Source organism: Lissotriton vulgaris, chromosome 1_1, assembly GCF_964263255.1.
Source record: "Lissotriton vulgaris chromosome 1_1, aLisVul1.2, whole genome shotgun sequence".
In the NCBI taxonomy this organism is placed as follows: Eukaryota; Metazoa; Chordata; class Amphibia; order Caudata; family Salamandridae; genus Lissotriton; species Lissotriton vulgaris.
This window is the reverse complement of record NC_141685.1, coordinates 20951039-20967594: the sequence shown is the minus strand read 5'-3', so window position 1 is coordinate 20967594 and position 16556 is coordinate 20951039. Positions and strand designations below refer to the sequence as shown.

The window sequence follows — 16556 nt, the reverse complement described above, 5'->3', positions numbered from 1 at the left end:
AGTCAATGGCATAATGTGTTAGTTCGGTGCGATGGGGCAGACCGGCTCCTGCCCATCATTGAACAGATGAGATTGTTCCTGGGCCGGTTGCTCGGTTGTTCCTGGGCTGGTTGCTCGGTTGTTCCTGGGCTGGTTGCTCGGTTGTTCCTGGGCTGGTTGCTCGGCTGTGTTTTACCGCTGCTGGCCCTGTGGACCACCTGAGGAGCCCTGTGAAACTCCCGCTTGCTGTCCATACAACTATATCACTCTTTCATGCCATCTGTTTTTAGCATGTTTCTTTCTAGGACTTCAATCAATGGGTTGCTTGGAAGAGGCTCCATGTTTGTGTTTTCGCCAGAACAGTTTCAAAGACTTCTTCAAATAAACCCAGACTGGAAATCTTACAGGCTTCTTGATTTAGGAGATGCAGAAGTTACGAAAGTCATGGGCCCTCATTTCGAAGAAATCTACGTAACAGAGATGTCGCAAACTATGATATGGCAACTTCAGAAAAAAAAAGTACAGGGTACTTGAAATAGACGAATGGCAGAACACAGGATTCCAATATGAATCTTCTCGATCGCTGCGATCGACCTGTGACTTTATTGAAAGAAATCCCAAATGTACTGGAGCCAACTAGGGGCCGAGTCATTCTGGCAATGGTTCTTCCCTTTCACCCATATGTGGAAAATGATCTACCGCAAGCTGGAGACAGAACACCTCCCACATGTGAGGCACCTGAAACAGCAGAGGTTGAAGATGCGGATGAAGCAGCGCTCTCATTCACTTGCACGTGGGTCATCTCCAAATTCAAGTGTCCGAAGTTATGGAAGTCAACGGGAAGGTTTGGGAAGAGCAGGTGAACAGCCTGACTGAAGTTTTCCATGAGGCAGGATTCCCCGTCGAGGCAATAAAGATGTGTTTCCTCTTAGTGTGCCTGAAGGACATTGGGGCATATTATCAAGGGGGTTTATCTCCGCTTTTTTGGCTTTAAAAGCCAAGAAAGCGGAGAAAAAATTATCTCCCTATTACCTAGCTGCCGCTAACACCAGTTAGAGACAGCTAGTAGGAGATAGCGACCATCTTGGGCCCCACTTTGCATGTCAGTGATATTTATCACTAATGAGATGCAAAGTGGGCATGCCAAGATGTTAGAGACTGAAAACAGTCGCTAACATCGCTATCTCCTATTACCAACTTTTGGAGATATTCGCGCTAAGCGGGAATATCTCCAAAAGCTAACACCTGCCCTGAGCAGTTCTTAGCCATGTTATCCAATGGGAGGTGGATAACATGGCAAAGAGCATTAGCTCGCTCATGCATGAATATCGCTGACTTTTCAGCGATATTCATGCTTTGCGGCGATTTTTACCGCATTTGCGTTAAACCTTGGTAATACCAAGGTTTATTTGCGGTAAAAATCGCCGCAGCGCTGCGGTAAATTTTTGTCTCTAACCAAGCAATAGCGATAATTATCCTTGAATTTGGAGACGACCCACGTGCAAGTGAATGAGAGCGCTGCTTCATCCGCATCTTCATCCTCTGCTGTTTCAGGTGCCTCACATGTGGGTGGTGTTCTGTCTCCAGCACTGGGTGGCAGTGATACCCCAGGGGCTGGAGGTGGAATGTCTGCCACGCTGTGTGGCACGGACACTTCAGGGGGCGGAGATGTGGATGTAGTCGTAGCAGCAGCATATATCATCGCAAGGCCTTGTGGCAGCAATGTCATGAGGAGGGTATTTAGCGCAATGAGGATCCCAGATACCTCTCGCTGGTGTGCAGCCATGGCAGCCGCTCTTTTCACCTGCGTCCGCTCCATGGTCTCCATTATCCTCCGCATGTGTGCCAACTCCCGGTTGACATCGCTAGATCCACTTGTCTCTGAGTGAGGACTCCAGAGATGTCAGCCATGGACCATTGGAGGACATGGAGCGGACTGGGGGTGTCCGTTAGGGACTGTGAGTGGTCCCTGATGGGACTTAGATACCCACGTATGGTATCTAGTTTGGCTGTCATGCGGTCGAACCCCGCCCACACCTGGTCAGCCAGTTTCTCTTGGTACCCCAATACACGGCGTTGGAAGGCCAGGTGTTCTTCGTGGGGTTCCTGGGAGGCAGCCGTGGTGGTGCCTGCTGTGTGGTCTGTGCAGGGGGTGGGGTCTCATAGATGCAGCTGGGCTGCCCTGCTCCTGGAGGTGGGGTGCGGAGGCTGTCAATGAACTCTTGGATGGCGTCTGTGTCGAAGGGTTGGTGGTCCTCTTCATCATCAGAGAACAGAGGTTCTGCCTGCTCTGCAGAGGTGTTGGTTTGCCCTCTGCAATGTGAAGGGGAGATGTAGTTTAACATTGTGTTCACATGTATGTTGATGCATGGTGATGTGCTCTGCATGTTATGTGTTTGTGCTGCATTTTGGGATAGTCACCCCTGCAGCTCTGATTTTGCTGCCCCTTCTCTCTTTCATGCGGTGTGCCTTTGACTTCTCTGCTTATACAGTGCTGAGATGTTGCAGACTTGGGTACATTGGTCTCTTGCTGGGAGTTGGGGGTGTGGGACATGGTTTGTCTGCAGATGTGCTACACTTAGTTGTGCATTTGTGCCATTGTGCCCATCTCTAACGTCCCCCCAGTCTCTGGTTGTTACTCACCCTGGTGCTGTTGTGTCAGGTCATGTTGAGCGGTGTCCGGTCCCCCAACTCCTGCCACCGTCTCCCCACTGATGACGGTGGACACCATTTCCTCTATCTCGTTCAGCTCCTCCTGTGGCGTTGGACTCCCAACTCCAGTCTGCATTGCTGGCTTCTGGTTGTTAGCGAGTTTCTGCTGGGTTTTGCGCTTCACATTCTTCCAGCGCCTCTTAACCTCTTCCATTGTCCTCTTTTTTGTTGCCAATGACGCAGTGGAGGTGACAAACAGTTGTTGATGGTGTTCTACCACCTCCGTTATCAGGATCCTGTTTGCCTGCGGACTGAACTGCATCTTCCTGTTCTTCTTGTCCTTGGCCTTCCCTGACCTCAAGGTCCCAGGCTGGTCCTCCGGGGGGGCTTGTGGGGCTCTGGTTTTCCTCTGTATTTGCTCCGGCTACCTCGATTGTGCTTCGCTGATGTTTTGCTTTTGTTTGAATGTTTTTTTCTACTTTTATAGTGATTTTTAAAGGCTGTACCTGTCCTGTTCATTGCCTCCCCCTGACTCAGTGCGGGCCAGAGGCAACGACAGACAGGTAAGCCACTTGTATGGTCAATCCCTTTGTTTTCTAATAAGTGGTTTTTAAAACATTTTGCAAGCAGGTTAACCTCTCAAGGGTGTATTTAAAGGGGTTTCACTGCTGGACATTCATTATAAAGGGCTATTTTACCTAAAATCTAACTATGGCCTGTTGAACTCAGCACCACATCATAGCTGCTATATTGGAAGTGAAGTGGTCTGTGCCTTGGAGTATTGATCCTTGGGTACTGGACTATGATAGGTAGTGAGCTCTGGGAGTAAGCTGCATGATAAACCTGTGCCATGTATATATAAGACAGAGCAGGATAGACGTATATATTCTCTCTGCTGTATTTAAGATCAGGTTGTTTTACTTCTGCAGAGCGGGGTCTCACATGTCCTGAGCCAGGTCCAGGAGAGGTGAGGTCTGTTCCCCGGGCAATCTGGGTGAGTAGATAATGTCCTTACAGTGTAATATTTTGGACATGCGATCTCTTACAATTAATCCTTACAGCGGGGTCACTGTGTGTTTTTTCTACTGTAGATGTAACTTATACACCAGGTGACACTGAGGAGAGTTAACAGACGTTGGAAATATCTCCTTTGCTGTTATAGAATGATACTCACGATTGTTTTTTGACATTTTTGCTTTGGCACATTATTTGCATTATATGCAGTAGCATTACTTTTGAGAACAGAGGCCCTGAAGAAAGCCTGGGTCCCTTTTTCCCATTAGGCTGAAACATGTTGACCCCTTTGCAGATATTTGGTTAAACTGCTATGATATTGCGCTGTTCTTGTTTTTTTAATTTCAAAAGTTTTTTTATTGGTTGTTTCAGCATAGACAATAAAAAGCAAATCCATTAGCATAACATGGGTCATAAATTTACGAATCAGAAGTATTGTACGCTACAATATATCACAGTAAATGTCAGTACAAAAGTACATGGCTGGCAACTAGCCTAGAACAGTACAGCACGTATCTCATACCCAATAACAATCTAGCAACAGACATTGTATTTTAACAGCAGTTCACTCATTCATTAAGGACAATTTTCTACGGTAGTCAATAGTGCAATGAAGGCAGTCGGGGAGCATATGTTGGTGGGTCGTGGACGGTGTGTGGGACAATCTAAGGTGGTTTATGTGACGTAAAGTAGTTATCAAGAGTCGACCATAGTTTTCTCGTGGGAGGGCGCCACGGTGTCTGAAGGAGTGTAATATTGTCTGCTCCACGTAAGCTGATTATCCAATTAAGACCAATTATCCAATTAAGACCTTCCCTATTTAAAATTTCCTCTCTAGGCTCTCTATCCTATTTTAATTCACCACTCTTTATTTTCTGCACTGCACCAGATTCCATCATATCAATACCACATGGTGCAACAGTGATTGTGGGTCGGAACCCTTATCCACCACAGGGTACAATCTTTGTCTCAATGATCCAGAGACACACGACCCTAAGGACGACCAAATGATAACATTGATCATCACAAGTCTTTGATGGGAATCCTATAGAAGGTTTTTTTGATCTACAATCACTGGTGGCTCCCTGCTTTAGGTTTTTTGTGTCCTGTCAGAACTAGTTAGTCTTGACTCTAACCAGATGTACTATGTTAGACGTCAGGTTAAGTAAATAGGATTTTCCACGATACTGTCCTGTAGAGACCCCTAGGTTTTCTTGTTGTTTGGTACTTGATCTGTGACATTTTTTCCTTCTGTTCGCCTCGATGTCCCAGTGTCTCTCTGCCCGGTTTTACCTTCTGTACCCCTCGCTGTCTCTGTGTCTCTCTGGCCGTCTTTGCCTTTTGTTCCTTAAACTGCCCCTGTAACCCTCTGCCCTTTTTTGCCCCTGCATTTCCGTGCCCTTTTACCTTCTGTTCCACTCGTTGCCCCTCCATTTTGTGCCCTTTGCCTTCCGTTCCCTCAGTCGCCCCTCACCGCTCCCGCCGCTGCGTCCCCTGCAGCCCGCCCCCTGACAGACCCCCCCTCCTGCCTCCCAGCTTCTCCTCCCTCCCACCTCGCCATATATGCTGGCCGCTGCCCGGTGAGGAGAACGACCCTTGACCCTGCCAGATAGGTCAACCAAGAACACCATCAACGTCTCGACCAGCACCGATGACACTCTCAGCACCGCCAAACACATGCATTTCCAGAACCACACAGACCCCAACTCCACCCTCAGAGGCCCCCTCGTCTACCGACCCCCACGACTCCGCCCCCAGTTCAGCGACTCCATCGCCGACTTTATCAGCACGCACACCCTGACCTCCTCTGACTACATCCTCCTTGGAGACCTGAACTTATGCTTGAGAACAACAACGACAGCAACTCCACAACCCTGATCGATAACCTCACCAACCTCAGGCTGAGACAACTCGTCACAACGCCCACCCACTACGCCGGTCACACGTTCGATCCCGTCTTCTCCTCTAGCCTGCACGTCTCCTTCAACCACACCATCGAACTCCTCTGGACCGATCACCGCTGCATCCACTTCACCTTCCAGAAACCCACCACTCACCACCACATTCAACAGATCCCCCACCGCTGCTGGAGCAATATCACTGAAGACCAACTACATGCAAACCTCGCTCTCAGTCCACTCACTGTACCCTCCAACACGACAACGCTGCCCACAGCCTCAGACGCTGGTTTGAGGACTGCGACAACACCCTTGTCCTACTGAAGAAACCCCTCCACAGAGACACCAACAAGAGGGCCAGCTGGTTCACCCCAGAACTCCTAGCCTCCAAGCGAGCTTGCTGGAAACTAGAGAAGAAATGGCACAGTGAACAGACACGGACAGCCACGCAGCACACAAGGACGGCATCCGCAACCACCACCATCTCATCAGGGCTGCCAAGTGGACCACCTTCAAAGACTGACTCAACAACACTACACACAATAGCAAAGAGCTCTTCAACATCGCGAAGGAACTCTTTAACCCCAGCTCCAACACCAACGACATACCACCGTTGTAAGCCATGTGCGACTCCCTCCCCACTTTCTTCCACTGCAAGATAGTAGACATCCAGGACAGCTTCAACACCCAGACAGCCCCAACAGACAGCAACACAACAGACTCTCAGCACATCTTCGACCACGACCCCATGCTAGCCTGGGCCAGCGTGAGCACTGATGACACCATCAAGACCATGAGCACTATCCACTCGGCTCTCCGTTAGACCCACTCCCGCACCACGTCTTCAACAAAGCAAGCAGCTCCATCACACCCCACCTGCGCAAGGTCATCAACCTCTCCCTCAAGACCGTGACCTTCCCAGAGAGCTGGAAACATGCCAAGATCAACGCCCTACTCAAAAATCCCAAGGCAGACCCAAGAGACCTCAAGAACTTCTGGCCCATCTCTCTGCTCCCATTCCCGGCCAAGGTCATCGAGAAGATCGTCAACAGACAGCTAACTCGATACCTCGAAGAAAACAGAATCCTGGACCCTTCCCAGTCAGGGTTCCGCAGCAACCACAGCACCGAGACCACCCTCATCGCTGCCACCGATGACATCAGGACCATGCTGGACAACGGTGAGACTGCAGCACTCATCCTCCTAGACCTCTCCGCCGCCTTTGACACCATCTGCCACCGCACGCCTCCACGCCGCAGGGATCCAAGACAAGGCTCTGGAATAGACCACCTCCTTCCTCTCCAGCAGAACCCAGAGCATCTGCCTTCCCCATTCTGATCCGCAGCCTCTGAGATTATCTGCGGCATACCCCAGGGATCCTCCCTCAGCCCGGCACTGTTCAACGTTAACATGGCCCAGCTCGCAGACGTCACCCGACAGCACGACCTCAACATGATCTCCTATGCCAAAGCCAACTTCCTCAAATGAATGAAGTCCGTCGCCGACTGGATGAAGATCAGCCGCCTGAAGCTGAACTCAGACAAAACGGAGGTCCTCATCCTCGGCTTCAACCCTTCAGCCTGGGATGACTCCTGGTGGCCGACGGCACTGGAGTCAGCCCCGACACCCACCAACATCGCACGCAACTTGGGAATCATCCTCGACTCAATGCTCTCAATGATCAAGCAAGTCAACGCCGTCTCCACCTCCTGCTTCAACACCCTCTGCAAGCACCACAAGATCTCCAGATGGATCCAGACAGATACAAGAAAGACAATCACCCAGGCTCTCGTCAGCAGCAGACTCGACTACGGACACACCCTCTACACAGGAGCCCCCACCAAGGTCATCAAATGACTACAACGCATCCAAAACGCCTTGGCACGACTGATCCTTGACGTACCACGCCACGGCCACATCACCCCCCACCTGAGAGACCTGCACTGGCTCCCCGTCAACAGGAGGATATCCTTCAAGCTCCTCATCCACGCACACAGGGCACTCCACAAAACCGGTCCAGCCTACCTCAACAGACGACTTTCCTTCTACACCCCCAACCGCCAGTTACGCTCTGCCGACCTCTCACTCCCCATCGTCCCCGTGTCTGAAGAGCAACCACCGGCAGAAGATCCTTCTCCCACCTCGCCGACAAGACATGGAACACCCTCCCACTGAGCCTACGTCAGACCCAAGACCTGCTGACCTTCGGGAGGGCACTGCCTGTTCGATCAGTAGCGGCCCTCCGAACGCATTGAGACCCTCTCGGGTATGTAGTGCGCTTAACTAATTACTGATTGATTGATTGATTGAACTTGCAAGAAAAGGATGGGCATGTGCCAACCATTAACCAAGCTATGGCTATGATTTTGGAATGACACAGACATAAACCAATCCGAACCAGTGGGATGGGTCAGACCCCACAAAGTACGTACAGCAGATCACCTGGCAGCTGCGCTGCCTAGGCTCGACCTAAAAAAAGAAGGAGGGATGGCAATAACTCACAGCCGAGACAAAATAGTAATCTTCACAAGAAGCACGGCCGCCTAGGGAGAGAAGCATTTACCATGCAATAGGTCAATCGTTTGCAAGAGTTTGAGCTATAGGCATAGTAAATGACAATACTTTTTATTTATGTGTTGGTTTTTAAAACATACATTAAAGGCATTGTCGTTTATAATGCCAGTAGCTTAAAGTCTCGCAAATGCAAGACCTATTGCATTGCAAATGCTTGTTTTTAGTGTTGGAGTCCACCAGTGCCGGTATCAGTGGGTTATTGATTATCAGAATGGAGGGAGCGTAAGGGCATGGGAGCAATGCCTGACGTCTTAGGCCGTCCTATACCCATTGCACACAATCAGTCGTGGTAACATCTGTCCTTCTGTAAGGGTGGATGATATAGTGCCGTGGATAGGGGGTGCGATGTACCAGGTCTCCCTCCATCGCCACATGCGGTTGAAATTTGAGGGGATATGCCCAGTAGTGGGCATATAGAGCCTGTGCACATAGTGCATATAATAATAATAAAATCATTTGTAAAGTGCCTAGCTACACCGACTGGTGTGTCCCTGCACTATAGAAATGGTTATAAGCAGTGTCTGTTCCTCCGAGCGCGCAGTGCTTCAAGTGGAGCGCGCACCCACAGCACGTCCCAGGAGATCATTCGTGCCGCAGTTTTTACAACGTAAGCGGTGCGAAAAATGTTAATGGTGGCTCCTGCACTTGCTGTATTTCCTCCGTCATGAAGTGCGGCTGGGGGCTGTTGGTGGGCCATTGTGAAAATATTTGTTAATTGTAGCGCCGTAATGCGCTGCAATTAACATCAATATTTTCACAATGGCCCACAATCAGCCCGCAGCCGTGCTCCTTTAAGAGAAGAAATGCAGCCAAAAGCACGACTTGTGATGTCTTTAAGGATAGATCACACAGTCTAAATGTTGTTGTTTTTAATATTTACAGTAAACCCCTGACGAAGAGCTAAACAAAGCTGGAAATGCATTGGGAACATGATTTACTACAACTGAGGATGTTTCATGCAAACTTCGTGCCTCAGAAAAAGGCTTGGAATGGCATATCTGACGCATCAGAAACTTTCCTTGCATAAACAATCGTCTCCCTTGTGACAGGAGAAGGATTTTGTCATCGAATGAAATTATGGAATATCAACGATAAACACACTCTTGAACTCTTTTGTGGTATATTGGAGAGCGTCATCGTGAATCAGCTGTGCGTCCGGTTAGAGTGATACTCGCTCTAAGTTCATTATTCTTATAACTGGTAAAGCCAGGGGCCTCGTTTATGAAAGCCTTGCGCCACCGGTGCGTTACTATTTCCCATGTTAAAAGTGACGCACCGGCGGCGCAAGTCCTTCATAAATAAGGCCCCAGGTTTTTAGGCATCTGTGGAAGATGTTCTCAGATTTTTATGCACGCAGCAAAGGTAGCAGAGTGTTCCAATACAAATAAACTTTATTCGGCTACACAAAGGCAGCCATGAAAGTTAAAGACTGGGCCTGCTTTCCTTTTACACCTTAAAGAAAGCTAGGGTAACATACTGTGAAATGCCCGTGGACCAACGGCCCACACATTATACATCCATACAAGCCCTTGATTTCATTGTAGATTTTAGAAACCCCACAACAAAGAACAAACAGTCATCATTCAACAGTTGTAGGTACAAGAAGGCTGGGTGAACTTGTCAAGAGAGGTACCAGGAAATGTTTCCGTGGAACAGAGTCAAATTTGCAGAAGACCATAAAGTGCAGCAAATCCTGTGGAGACGAGCCGTCGCAGCCACAGGACGCTACCACTTGACCTCTGTGACAGCCCTTGGGTCTAGCCAGCAAAAAATGAAACAAATTTATCCTGAACCTGGTTGGAAGAAACTTCTCGTGAGTGGACAGGGACCCCAGGAGGTCGGGCTCTGTAAGTGGGTTGTTTTGAGCATTATACACCTGCGGACACTTACTGTTTTGAGTTCCTGCTCGTCCCTATCCAGTACAAATAGGCTAACTTTACTGACTCCACATCCCTCTTGGTGATTGTTTCAGGCTTATGAAATAGCTCTACACGTCCTATCTCTTCCAGGCTTCCCAAGACTCCCTCAATATAATGTGAGTGAGATTTAGCTCAGGATTCAGCCAGCATTTAAACCAAAATACAACAGGGCGCGAGGCTAGAGTATCACACAAAAACAGAACCCCAAGTTCTTCGCGGGCCGACAAATTAGAAAGGCTTTGTGGGGCACACATCAGGCGCTTTAAAAATGTGTTCTCTGCCACCTGTAAGGGGCTCACCATAGTGTGACCCCAGATTTCACTCCCGTAACTGGCAGAGAAGGGCAAATCCCTTGCATTAGTGGGCCTGGCTGAGGCTGGCTACAACATAGCCAGGCTTTTTGCCTGATATACCTTTAACAAAGCACCTATTGGTTTCCTCCCTATCTATGTGGAAAAATTAAATTGCCGCATTAGCCCTGATCAGAGACCCCCTGTTCTTAATGATTTGAGGCCCCCATTTTAACTGATCATCCAGAAGAACCCCTAGGTATGAGAAAACATTCATATGGGGGATGGGGGAAGAGCCAACCCTAAATCAAAAGATTTCTTTTGGACGCAGTCCCACTTGCATAACGTACGAGTTCCAGTGGTTGATAGCCAGATCCCAGTCGGACATAAAGCTAGAAAAAACCTCCAATAAAGTTTGGAGGCCTAATGCCGTCCTCGCTATGAGGACGGCATTGCCCGCAAACAGTAGAACAGGAAGTCCACGACGCCCTACATGTGGGAAATCTACCTCAAGGTTACTTAAGACTTTGTCCAAATCATTTATATATAAGTTGAATAAGAATGGGGCCATTATACAACCCTGTCTAACTCCCCTTTTAAAGGCCAGGTCCCTGGTAACCCTGAGGTCCTGCGAGAACCTGACACTGGCCTTAGATAACCTGTGCAGATTTTCCAGGCAGAGTGTTCCCATTTTTTGCTGCCAGATAGCCAAATGAGCCTGCACACATCCTTGCCCTTTTGATTTTCGTTACTTTGAGCAGATGTGCTCCTGTCGATCTCAACTTCTGAGTAGGCAGAAACATAAAGCTTTAAAGAGAATTCTTTTACTGATTGGCATCCAGTGAAGGGAGTCCGGGGCTTTCGTCGCTGCAGCCCGTCTAGGTAGATTGAGAACTAGGCGTACCACTGAATTCTGAATCCAATGCAACCGTTGCAGGCTTCCTTTTGATGCTCCCAAATATAGGACATTCTCATAGTTCAGCTGCGAGGTCATCAGAGTGTGGACTACAGTTTTCCTTGCCGAGGCAAGAAGGATGTCCAAAGTTTTCCTTAGCATTTTAAGGGTGACAAAACATATAATGTCATATCTGGGGCGTCTAATCCACCCTGCCGGAGGGGCAGGGTGAGGACTTCTCATGCTATCATGGGCTGTTTCCCAGACCACGCAAGTGTTATTAATAGTGATCTTAGGCGCTTTGGGAATTTGGAGGATAAGGTCAGGTTGCCAAATTGATACAGGAATTTTGACAGAACCACCATCTTGGGTATAGCCAACAGTCCCGAGAGGGAGAGCGGTGGACAGTTGCATATTTGGAGTCTGTCCTCTAGCCAGATGACCCTACCGTAGTTTGCTGTGCAGAGGTCTCCGCTGTTGTGGCTAAGTCATACCCCCAGATATTTGACTGGTTCCGTCACCCATGTTAGTGAGTATTCCGATTCAATGTGTGAGATGTTTTCCGTGACTTAGTCCAGTTCATTTTGAAGCCCGACAATTCCCCGATGTGTATGACCTTCCAGATAACCGCTTCAAGGTTAATATGGGGTTCTAGAACGTAAAGGGTTATGTCATCTGTATACTCTGAGACCATTCATCTGCGGAGTCTGAAGTTAAGCCCTCTGTGCACGTGGTGTTGTCGTAGTCGGGCTGCTAGTGGTTCTATTACCATGGCGAACAGAATGGGAGAAAGAGGACATCACTTTCGGGTACCTCTTGGAATGGGGCTGATGTCATTCCGTTAAGGTGTAATGGTGCAATCGAGGACTGATATATCAAAGTAATGAGGTGGATGAATTGGGGGCAAAATCCTAATCGCCCGAGGAGACCAAACAGGAATGGCCATTCCATGGAATCAAACACCTTTGTGGCGCCTAGGAGAGTGGTGCCCGCCGCTAATGTGGGCTCCACACTTTGCTTGACTGTGAACTGTGTTCTGAGATTATGTGCTGCCGATATGTCTGGGACAAAGTCTGATTGGTCGGGGAGAATTATGTCTGGAAAAATGGGCCACATTCGATTGGAAATCAGTTTAGCTAGGATTTTGTTATCACTGTTAATCACTGACACGGGGTGATAAGAGTCACATAAATGTGGTGATTTCCTGGGTTTCGGTATGGAAATGATCATTGTTTCTCTCAAGAAGGGAGGCAGCATTTGGGCCTCTAACGATCCTTGGTACATCACTACCATATGGGGGACTAGCAGGGTGGCATATTCTTTATGAAAAGAGGCAGGTTGGCCGTCCAGACCAGGGCCTTTGTCATTCTGGAGACTGTGGTTGACTTGCAGGACGTCCTCTTCAGTGAAGGGTGAGTCCAAGTACTGTCACCTCACATCGTCAAGCCACAGCAGTTCAATGGAATCAAAGTATTCTATTAGCATTTCCTCAGGTATCTCTTCCGTAGTATGGTAGAGATTAGAGTAGAAGGAGGTCATCGTGTCGAGTATGGCCTGTGGGGAAATCTGGTTTGTTGATTGTTCATCCTGGCGTTCCAGAATATAGTGTTGAGCTCTAGGTCTGCGTAGCATGTCTCCCAGGAGTTTGCTAGCACCTTCACCTTCCCTGTACTGTCTCGTTTAGGATTTGTGGGTAAATAGTGAAGTTAGCGGTTTGCTTCTTCCTCCTATTCGGTGAGTTTCTCTCGTATTGACGCTAATGTAGAAGGGGATCTCATGTCACAGAGTAGCGTTTCGAGTTCCCGCAGATCTTTTTCCAGCAAGTCTGGAATGGATTGCTTTTAGCACCCCAGTCTGCTTTGCGATACAAGCCCCTCTTACCACCGCCTTGAAGGCCTCCCATAGTATCTGGGGGGAGCTGACTGAGCCCTCATAGACTACAAAAATATCTGTAATGGCCTGGTGTATTTCAGCCTAGAATACCTGATCACGCAGTGCGCCGCTGCGTGTGGCGCCATGTGAAGGCACAGTTTGAGGTCGTAGGAGGGGTACGCTCTAGAAGCACTAGAACATGGTCAGACAGTGTCCGATGGTGGCGTGTCATGACTGTTGCTGTTGACCATGTAGGCACGTCTCTGGTGGTCAGCCAGTAGTCTATGAGCGACCACACTTCATGTGCTAATGTCACTCATGATCCCTACCTACGTGTCCCGTTCTTATATCAACATACATCGTTTATGTTGAAATCTTGCATTAAAGCATGGAGTTGTGCCACTGCTTTAGGGTGGGTCCGCGAGCAGCTCCCGATCTGTCTAGTTCAGATCTAGGATTACATTAAAATCTCCCCCCGAGTTATAGCTCCGTGGCCCATTTTCACTATTTGCTGCCACAGCTCAGTGTAAAAGTCTGGGTCGTCTATGTTAGGACCATATTTGCAAACCAGTATGAGGGATTGCTGTTGGAGTTGTCCTGCCGCTATAACATACCGCCCCTCAGTATCTTTTTTAATCTGAATGAGCATCCATGGGATACCTTTCCTTATAAGTATTGCAGTGCCGCTGGCATAGTTGGGATTCAGGGAGTGGTGTACCTCTGCACACCAGCGCACCTCTAGGCGAGTGGAGGTGGGTGGGGTCAGGTGGATTTCCTGAAGGAAGCAGATATCTCTGTGGTGTCTGTTAAGGTATGTGTGGACAAGGCGAGCTTTCCTGGGGTTGTTGAACGGGCAGTCTGAACTATAATTGTGAAGTCCGGAGAAAAGGAGATCGCATTTCCTTTGTATTATAGGTTGCTGTGTTCACTTGAAAGTCGCAGCACTGTGTCTCAATCCTTAATGTTTAGGATTCACGATAATATGGGGCGGGCTGGTGCACCTGGGAGCGGTCTGGGGTCCAGCGTTCTGTAAGCCCGCTCTATTATGAATCAGGAGAGAGCCCTTCTCCGAACATGTTCATTACGTATTTATCCATATTGTCAATGGCCGTGGACTCCGGGACTCCAATAATTCTCAGGTTATTTCATCTAGATTGTGCCTCTAGGTCTTTGTTTTTGGCTCTTATTACTTCAAGTATTTTCGCTATCTTGAGTAGTTGTTCATTCCACTTTGTTTGGGCATTCTCTTCGTCAGAGACTCTAGTTTCAAGGTGCTCTAGTCTATTTTTGCATTTATCCACCTGTTCCTTCATTCTGTTTAGGTGACTTGCCATGAGTTCTAGTTTGACGTCTATGTTGTAGAGACTGGACTTAACTTCCACCAAGATTTCTTTGATGTCGACATCTTGGGCGTCGTCCTCCTTCCTACTGGGGGTTGTCTAGGCTGGTCAAGGGTTGTGGTTTGTCCATTTGGCCTGTCTTTTTTTCCCTTTTGAAACGGAGTTTGGTCTGTCTAGTGTCGGGATCCCACGGACACTCAAGTTTTAAAGGTTGAGTGTGGTGTGCTAGCGCCGTTGTTCTGATCAATCTCTGTCTCATCCAGGGGCCGTCCCAGAGTCACCTTTTCCTCAAGTGCAGGCCCATCAGGGTGAGCTGCCGGACCTCTGTCCCCTCCAAGAGATGTTGTATCATAGAAGGAGTTATAAGGGGCCTTGCCAGTCCCGCCTCGGCTACCTCTTCGGCCGGTCTCTGGCCATTGCAAGACCCAACCTCGTCAGGCCTGTTGCTCATCCTCAGTTTCAAAGCCCCCTCTTGTGAACTTTTTGTGGTGGTCCGGCTTGTATGTTAGTATAGCAGGTCGTCTCTCCCCGGCATCAGTGTCTAGGGATATTCAGTGGGTTCTCAATAGAATGCAGTGGGCAGCCGCAGCATCTATCTGCAACACTGAGGGGCATATTCTCAAGAAGCTATCGCAGAGTTAAAGTCACTTTCTTGCTGCCATAGTAGTGATAAATGTATCTCTCCATTTACAAGCCAGTGTTAAGAGCCCACAGTACCAGTTCAACTGCAATAGCAGCCGCAAAACACATCGACACAAATGACTCCTGCAACTATCACTAATGAGATGCAAAGTAGGCATTCCCCTGCCAAAAGCCTCGACAACACCACTACACAACATTCACAATGACCAGACAGAACTGCAATAAGAACACAAAACAGGTGATAGGCGCGTTAGCACCAGGAAAATAACACCTGCTCTGACCTGGTGCACAGTGGGACCACAGCCTGCACCACAAAAGGGAGAACAGCCCACAGCCACATCAGAAGGGCAACAGATGCCATGGAGCCACTGGTCATGCGGCCTGGACACCCAAGAGGGCCACAACACCCACCACCACTATCCCAGGACCCCAACGCACACCCGGAACACCCCTCCAGAACACCACAGAGGCAAGGTAGACAAAGACAACGGACCCCCAGGAAATGCACCAGCCTCACAGACCCAACACCCGACAATGTCATTGCCCACTACAGGCCCAAAAGGACAGCCATCCTATGCATCTTGACCAACAAGGCCCAACAGGCCGACTGAACAAACACAGCGGACAACCAACATCCTATCACACACAAAGCTGCTGACGGTGCTTCACCTGCTGGCCCCTGGTACCCCCAACCAACACCCACAAGAGTCGGAGGAGTCACTCAGCCAGCCACATCCAAGTACCTCACACCTGTCCTGGACATCACCACAGCCTGGTACCCCAGTCCCTATAAGTCCAACACAATGCGCAGGATCCGATGGACACCAAGCAGGGACCATACGCCATAGCTGGATGCAAGAATGTCTTGGGGGCAATCAACAGCACACATGTCATACCTGTGCCCCCTGCCAACACAGCACACAATCGCTGCAACAGAGAGCACACGTCTCACATCAATGTGCAGGCAATAACAGCACACCGTGGAACCTCCACCAATGTCGCCTCCAACTACCCAGCCAGTGTGCATGATTCCTCCATCCTCTGACAGTCCATCAGCAACCTGCATTCCCAGGGTGGCACCAAGGGAAATGTACAGCCCCTTGGCAATTTCCAAATTAACACTCCATTCACCTCAACTCCACAAACATGCAACCCACAACCCTTGCAATGCACACGTCACAAATTCACAACCAACTTGCAAAACAACACAGAAACGACAGAACAAATCACAATGGTAACGTGGGCAAGCCCTGCACATGAGCCATCAACTGCATGGCACCTCAGCCTCACACTAACCGAAAGTGGGGAGAGGTGGCAACCAGGCATGTGTGAAGGAGACAGGAGAACTATGATTGGGAAAGTACACAATGCCAAGTGTGGGGGAGATGTGCTAGACAGACTGCAGTATGCAGAACACACCCATATCCATGGCGACATTACACCTGTGGTGTATGTAGTGTAGTGGACAGTGGACGCAACTA

General features: G+C 49.0%; 1 pseudogene; it reads left to right on the top strand.

Moving 5' to 3' along the window:
- The first annotated feature begins 234 nt into the window (after nucleotides 1-234).
- LOC147737000 (protein-L-histidine N-pros-methyltransferase-like) overlaps nucleotides 235-16556 on the top strand; it is a 36151-nt pseudogene continuing 19829 nt past the window's right edge.